The sequence below is a fragment of the Oncorhynchus keta genome, chromosome 21, assembly GCF_023373465.1.
Source record: "Oncorhynchus keta strain PuntledgeMale-10-30-2019 chromosome 21, Oket_V2, whole genome shotgun sequence".
Classification (NCBI taxonomy): domain Eukaryota; kingdom Metazoa; phylum Chordata; class Actinopteri; order Salmoniformes; family Salmonidae; genus Oncorhynchus; species Oncorhynchus keta.
This window is the reverse complement of record NC_068441.1, coordinates 8810714-8817430: the sequence shown is the minus strand read 5'-3', so window position 1 is coordinate 8817430 and position 6717 is coordinate 8810714.

Sequence of the window (6717 nt, the reverse complement as noted above, 5' to 3'; positions counted from 1 at the left end):
TTTCGGAGAGTGATTGTATAGTATGGATGATCCAAGGATTTCCAGCGATGACAGCCCAGGTCAACAGTCGCGCCCTTATTCCTGTGGAAACGTAGATGCGCTCAGGGGGACAGGTAGTGGGAGCGGGTTACCGCTCCAGAGCCTTTACGAATGTCCAAATCCACGTCCCAGACCACAGGGGCTACGACACAAGAGGGAGCAGGAAAACAGGTCCTCCGGCATTTGGGTGACCAGTCTGTGATTCTCATCCTCCATGAGATGGTAAGGTTAGGGCGTTGGAACCATGGGAGCCCAAGGATGATCTTTTGAGGTGGTGCACTATTGATGTAGGGGATGTTTTCCTGGTGAATGGACTCCACGGTGAGGGTGAGTGGTGTGGTGATGTGTGTGATCGTTCTGGATCATAGTGGCCGATTTATCAATGGCTTGAACCGGAAAGGAGAGCGGGTATGAGGGGGATGTTCTGAGAGAAGGCAAGGGTAATAAAGCACCGGAATACACTAGCGCTTTAGAAACAGTACATGAGGGACAGCCAGCTAGTGTGATCGACACTAAAATGGGTTTGGCCATCGCGATGTGTGCTTCCAAGAAGAGGTTGATGTCATGACTTGCCAGTTCCGTTTGGACCTCCTTGCGCAGTCCTCTTCGGAATAATGGACGGAGCACTGGCTCATTCCATCAGCTGGATGCTGCTACTGTCCGGAAGGTGAAACGTACTCTGCAGTGGTCTGGTCATCCTGCCGTAGTTGTAATAGGCACTCACCCCCCTCTCTGCCCTTTGGTGGATGATCAAAAATAGGGCCATGAACCCCTCATATGAAGCCAGCTCCTCCTCTCTCCTCTCTCCCAGACAGCAGTAGCCCACTACAACGCCTGCCCAGTCAGCAGAGAAGTAACTGTGGCAAACTTCTCGGACCTCTCGGTGGTTATGGCTCCTATTTGTTGCACAAAATAGAGGGAGCACTGGAGTAGGAAGCCATGGTATTTAGATGGTGTTCCGTCATATTTATCCGGGAGGAACAAACAAGCATCGCTGACCTGGGCGGACTGCTGAATGGACTGAGGTGCTGGCTCGGCTGGTGGAAGACAACGCCTCTCGGGCATGTTCGAGACATTGAAGTCTGCGAAGAACCTCTTTCATAGCCGTCCCCAGTTGCGCCAGCTGGTCGTGGTGCTTATGAAGTAGAAATCCCTGTTCGTCGACCGTCTGGGAGATTTTCTGATTTCCTGCTGCTTCCATTTCATGAGGCAGAATTCTGTAATGTGGAAGCTGGGAGTTGGGAAGCAAGTGCAGGTGGTGAGTGGAATCATAAACGGCACATGGACTAAAACAAGAAACACAAGAAGCTGCAATTCACATACCCTGGACACCATATGTGAATTGATTGCCCCCCATCTATCTTCAGAGTTTGTACTGTTAGGTGACCTAAACTGGGATATTCTTAACACCCCGGCAGTCCTACAATCTAAACTAGATTACCTCAATCTCACACATATTATCAAGGAACCTACCAGGTACAAACCCAAATCCATAAACATAGGCACCCTCATAGATATCATCCTGACCATCTTGCCATCTAAATACACCTGCACTGTTTTCAACCAGGATCTCAGTGATCACTGCCTCATTGCCTGCATCTGTTATGGGTCCGCAGTTAAATGACCACCCCTCATCACTTTCTAATCGACCTGGCCTGGGTATCCAGGAAGGATATTAACATTATCCCATCAGTCGAGGATGTCTGGTTGTTCTTTAAAAGTGCTTTCCTCACCATCTTAAATAAGAATGCCCCTTTAAAAAAATGTAGAACTAAGAACAGATATAGCTCTTGGTTCACTCCAGTCGTGACCAGCACAAAAACATCCTGTGGCGTACTGCACAAGCATCGAATAGTCGCCGCGATATGCAACTGTTCAGGGAAGTCAGGAACCAAAATACACATTCAGTTAGGATAGCTTTTTTAAGTCACCCGCTTTTTCAAACAGAAATTTGCATCCTGCAGCACTAATTCCAAAATGTAAATCCCACCGTACCTTCTCCCATAGCCAACCGGTTTCCGAGCTGGTCACGGGTGCACCTCAGCCACGCTGATGGCGGATATGATGTCCTAAACGACATCATATCCGCCATCATTAAAAGACAGTACTGTGCAGCCGTCTTCATCGACCTGGCCAAGGCTTTCGACTCTGTCAATCACCGTATTTTTATCAGCAGACTCAACAGCCTTGGTTTCTCTAATGACTGCCTCGCCTGGTTCACTAACTACTTCTCAGATAGAGTTCCGTGTGTCAAATCAGAGGCCCTGTTGTCCGGACCTCTGGCAGTCTCTATGGGAATGCCACAGGGTTAAATTCTCGGGCCGACTCTTTTCTCTGTATATGTAAATGATGTCGCTCTTGGACAATCAGAGCCTTACAAGTGTGCCGCCAGAAATGCCCAAACAACTTTCCAAGGTGGCCCGGTTCCGAGAGATACAATCTTTCACTTAAATACATTGATATATAATAATATATATAATAATACATTCTTACTCCAAGCAAGCGGCGGTTTGTGTGCAAAGTATAAGTGAGTAGTTTCTAAATATATCAATGTCAAATATGTCTGTCCCTCTCTCTCTCTCTCTCTCCATGTATTTTGTAACACACATATATATTTTGTCAGTCCGCTAGGGACCTGTTTTTAATGTATTACGTGTGTATATTTATCCTGTGTTACCACTTAGTTATCTAGTAAATAAATAATTTTACCAATTTATGTAGTACTGAATCATAAGTAAGGCTCAGGTTTTTGCAGATGCAAGGAGGTTATGACTGTTCGGGCGGCAGGGTAGCCTAGTGGTTAGAGCGTTGGACTAGTAACTGGAAGGTTGCAAGTTCAAACCCCCGAGCTGACAAGGTACAAATCTGTCGTTCTGCCCCTGAACAGGCAGTTAACCCACTAGGCTGTCATTGAAAATAAGAATTTGTTCTTAACTGACTTGCCTAGTTAAATAAAGGTAAAATAAAAAATAAATAAATAAAAAGGATGATATGGTATAAGGTTATGATTAATACGTTGACTGTTTTGGATGTAATAGGTAAAGACCTTTAGAGTTTAATTCGGGAGATGGTACCTCTTTAACTTCTTTGGGATATTGGGCGGTATTCTGACATCCGGATGAAAAGCGTGCCCAAAATAAATTGCCTGCTACTCAGGCCCAGAAGCTAAGATATGCATATAATTGGTAGATTTGGATAGAAAACACTCAAAAACTGTTCAAATAATGTATGTGAGTATGACAGAACTGAAATGGCAGACGAAACCCCAAGGACAAACCATCGCCCCCAAAAATGTCATCCTACCACTGATTTCAATGACTGGCACTTTTATAATAGGGTGAAATTGTGCCCGATTGCAGTTCCTATGGCTTCCACTAGATGCCAACAGTCTTTAGAAATAGGCTGGTTTTTGGAAAATTGAGTCAGAAATTGTAGTTTTTCTAGGTGGCTCCCATTTTGGCTGTAGTGTTTCCAATCGCGTGAATGAGAGCGCGTTCTTTGGTATTTTTCTCTGGTAAAAACATTAACGATTCTCCATCTTAAATTTGACCATTTATTTGCGTATTAGGGTACCTAAGGTTTGATTATAAACATTGATTGACTTGATTGGATAAGTTTATTGATAACATTTGGGATTCAATATGTATGCATTTTGAAGGAGGGATTATTGATTATTGTGGATTATTGACTGAAGTGCGCCAGTTAACCTCATAGTCCGCCACATCCCGCATGCGGTCGCGTTACTACAGCCTCAAGCTCATTACCATAACGCAACGTTAGTGATTTCTAAAAATCGCAAATGAAATTAAATAAATATGCCTGCTCTCAAGCTTATCCTTTTCTTAACAATCCTGTCGTCTCAGATTTTCAAAATATGCTTTAGAACCAGGGAAAATCTATAATTTGTGTAAGAGTGGTGATAGCTAGCTTAGCATTTAGCGTTAGCATTTAGCATCCAACATATTCACAAAAACCAGCAAAGGGATCAAATAAAATAATTTACCTTTGAAGAACTTCAGATGTTTCAATGAGGAGACTCTCAGTTACATAGCAGATGTCCAGTTTTTCCTGAAAGATTCTTGTGTCGGACACAACTTTCCATTTTGTTACTATGCATTTGGCTACCGAAACTAACCGAAAATTCAGTCACCTACACGTCAAACTTTTTCCCGAATTAACTCCATAATATCGACTGAAACATGGAAAACGTTGTTTGAATCAATCCTCAAGGTGTTTTGTCATATATCTCTTCATTGAAATGCCGTCCCTGGAAGCCTGCATTCTTCTCTGATTCGGATGCCAAGTGCGGGACACTTGGCAATTGTAGTCTCTTATGGTCAATCTTCCAATGATATGCCTACAAATACGTCACAATGCTGCAGACACCTTGGGGAAACGATAGAAAGTGTCCGTTCCTTCCTGTCGCATTCACAGCCATATAAGGCGATCATGGAAAACGTAGCTTCAGAAATCCTGTTCATTTCCTGGGCGCTCAAACATCTTGGTTTTGCCTGAAACTTTTGTTCAACGGCACTCACAGTGAAAATCTTTGCAGTTCTGGAAAGGTCAGAGTGTCTTCTTTCCAAAACTATCAATTCCAAGCATAGTCGAGCATCTTTTCGTGACAAAATATTGCGCTTAAAACGGGCACGTCTTTTTATCAAAAAATGAAATAATGCCCCTAGTGGACTAACAGGCTAAACTGAGTTTTTATGGATGTAAAGAAGGAGTTTATCGAACAAATGGACCATTTGTAATGTAACTGGGACCTTTTGGAGTGCCAACAGAAGAAGATCTTCAAAGGTAAGGCATTTATTACATCACTATTTCTGACTTTCGTGTCGCAACTCCCTGGTTGAAAATTATTTGTTATGCATTTGTGTCCTGGGCACTGTCCTCAGCTAATCGCATGATTTGCTTTCACCGTAAAGCCTTTTTGAAATCTGACATGGCGGCTGGATTAACAAGTTAAGCATTATTTTGATGTATTGTACTTGTGATTTCATGAAAGTTTAATATTTATAGTAATTTGAATTTGGCACTTTCAATTTCACCGGAAGTTGTCAAAATGGGACGCTAGCCATCTACTGATCCGCAAGAGGTTTAAAGAACTGCTCTCATGGTGCCCCAAATCCTAATAAGTTAATTGTTGCATTATTCATTTAATTGGGTAGCAATTAAACATAGTTAGTTGATTAGATAAATAACAGTGTTCAGATTAATGTTAAAAGTCAAATCACGACATATGACATCAAAAAGTTGAAAATCAGATTTCATTGGCAGCAACCGGCTCTGATCATGAAACAGGCATGGGGAATGAGCTCTTCCTCTGGTCGTCAGAACCCTCAAGTTTCTGGCTAGTTGCCTGTTTGGCATTGACTGTGCCATAAAAGGGAAGTAGATATCCATGTTTATAAACACCTTGAGTTGGACCACCATTAACATAATATACCCAAGAGAATACTTAATACATTGCAGTTGTGCGTCCTGATGTATTAGGCTGACTCCTCCCATATGTATTATTTTTGTAAATATACAGTGCCTTCAGGAAGTATTCAGACCCCTTGACTTTTTCCATGTTATGTTTGCCTTATTCTAAAATGGATTAAAAATAAACAACAAATCTGCAATCTAAGCATAATACCCTATAATGTTTTTTTAGAATTGCAAGTGTATTAAAAATAAGAAACACCTTATTTACATAAGTATTCAGACCCTTTCCTATGAGACTCGAAATTGAGCTCATGTGCATTCTGTTTCCATTGATCATCCTTGAGATGTTTCTACAACTTGATTGGAGTCCACCTGTGGTAAATTCAATTGATTGGACATGATTTGGAAAGGCACACACCTGTCTATATAAGGTCCCACACTTTCCAGTTCATGTAAGAGCAAAAATGAAGCCATGAGGTTGAAGGAATTGTCTGTAGAGCTCCGAGACAGGATTGTGTTGAGTCACAGATCTGGGGAAGTGTACCAAAACATTTCTGCAGCATTGACAGTCCCCAAGAACACAGTGGTCTCCATCATTCTTAAATGGAAGAAAGTTGGCCAAACTGAGCAATCGAGGAGAAGGGCCTTGGTCAGGGTGGCGACCGCCCTGACCAAGCTCCAGAGTTCCTCTTATAAGGGCGCAAGGCGAGACCCAGATGCAGACACAGGAGGCAGATGGTTAGAGTCCAAGATGTTTATTAACAATCCAAAAGGGGTAGGCAAGAGAATGGTCGTGGACAGGCAAAAGGTCAAAACCAGTTCAGAGTTCCAGAGGTATAGAATGGCAGGCAGGCTCGTGGTCAGGGCAGGCAGAATGGTCAGGTAGGTGGGAATGGAGTCCAGAAAAACAGGTAAAGGTCAAAACCGGGAGGACTAGTAAAAGAGAATAGAAAAGCAGGACCACTGGAAAACACGCTGGTTGACTTGAAACACACAAGACGAACTGGCACAGAGAGACAGGAAACACAGGGATAAATATACCAGGGAAAATAAGCAACACCTGGGGGGGGTGGAGACAATCACAAGGACAGGTGAAACAGATCAGGACTTGACACCTTTGTGGAGATGGTTGTCCTTCTGGAAGGTTCTCCCATCTCTGCAGCGCTCCACTAATCGGGCCTTTATGGTGGAGTGGCCAGACGGAATCCACTCCTCAGTAAAATGCACATGACAGTCCATTTGGAG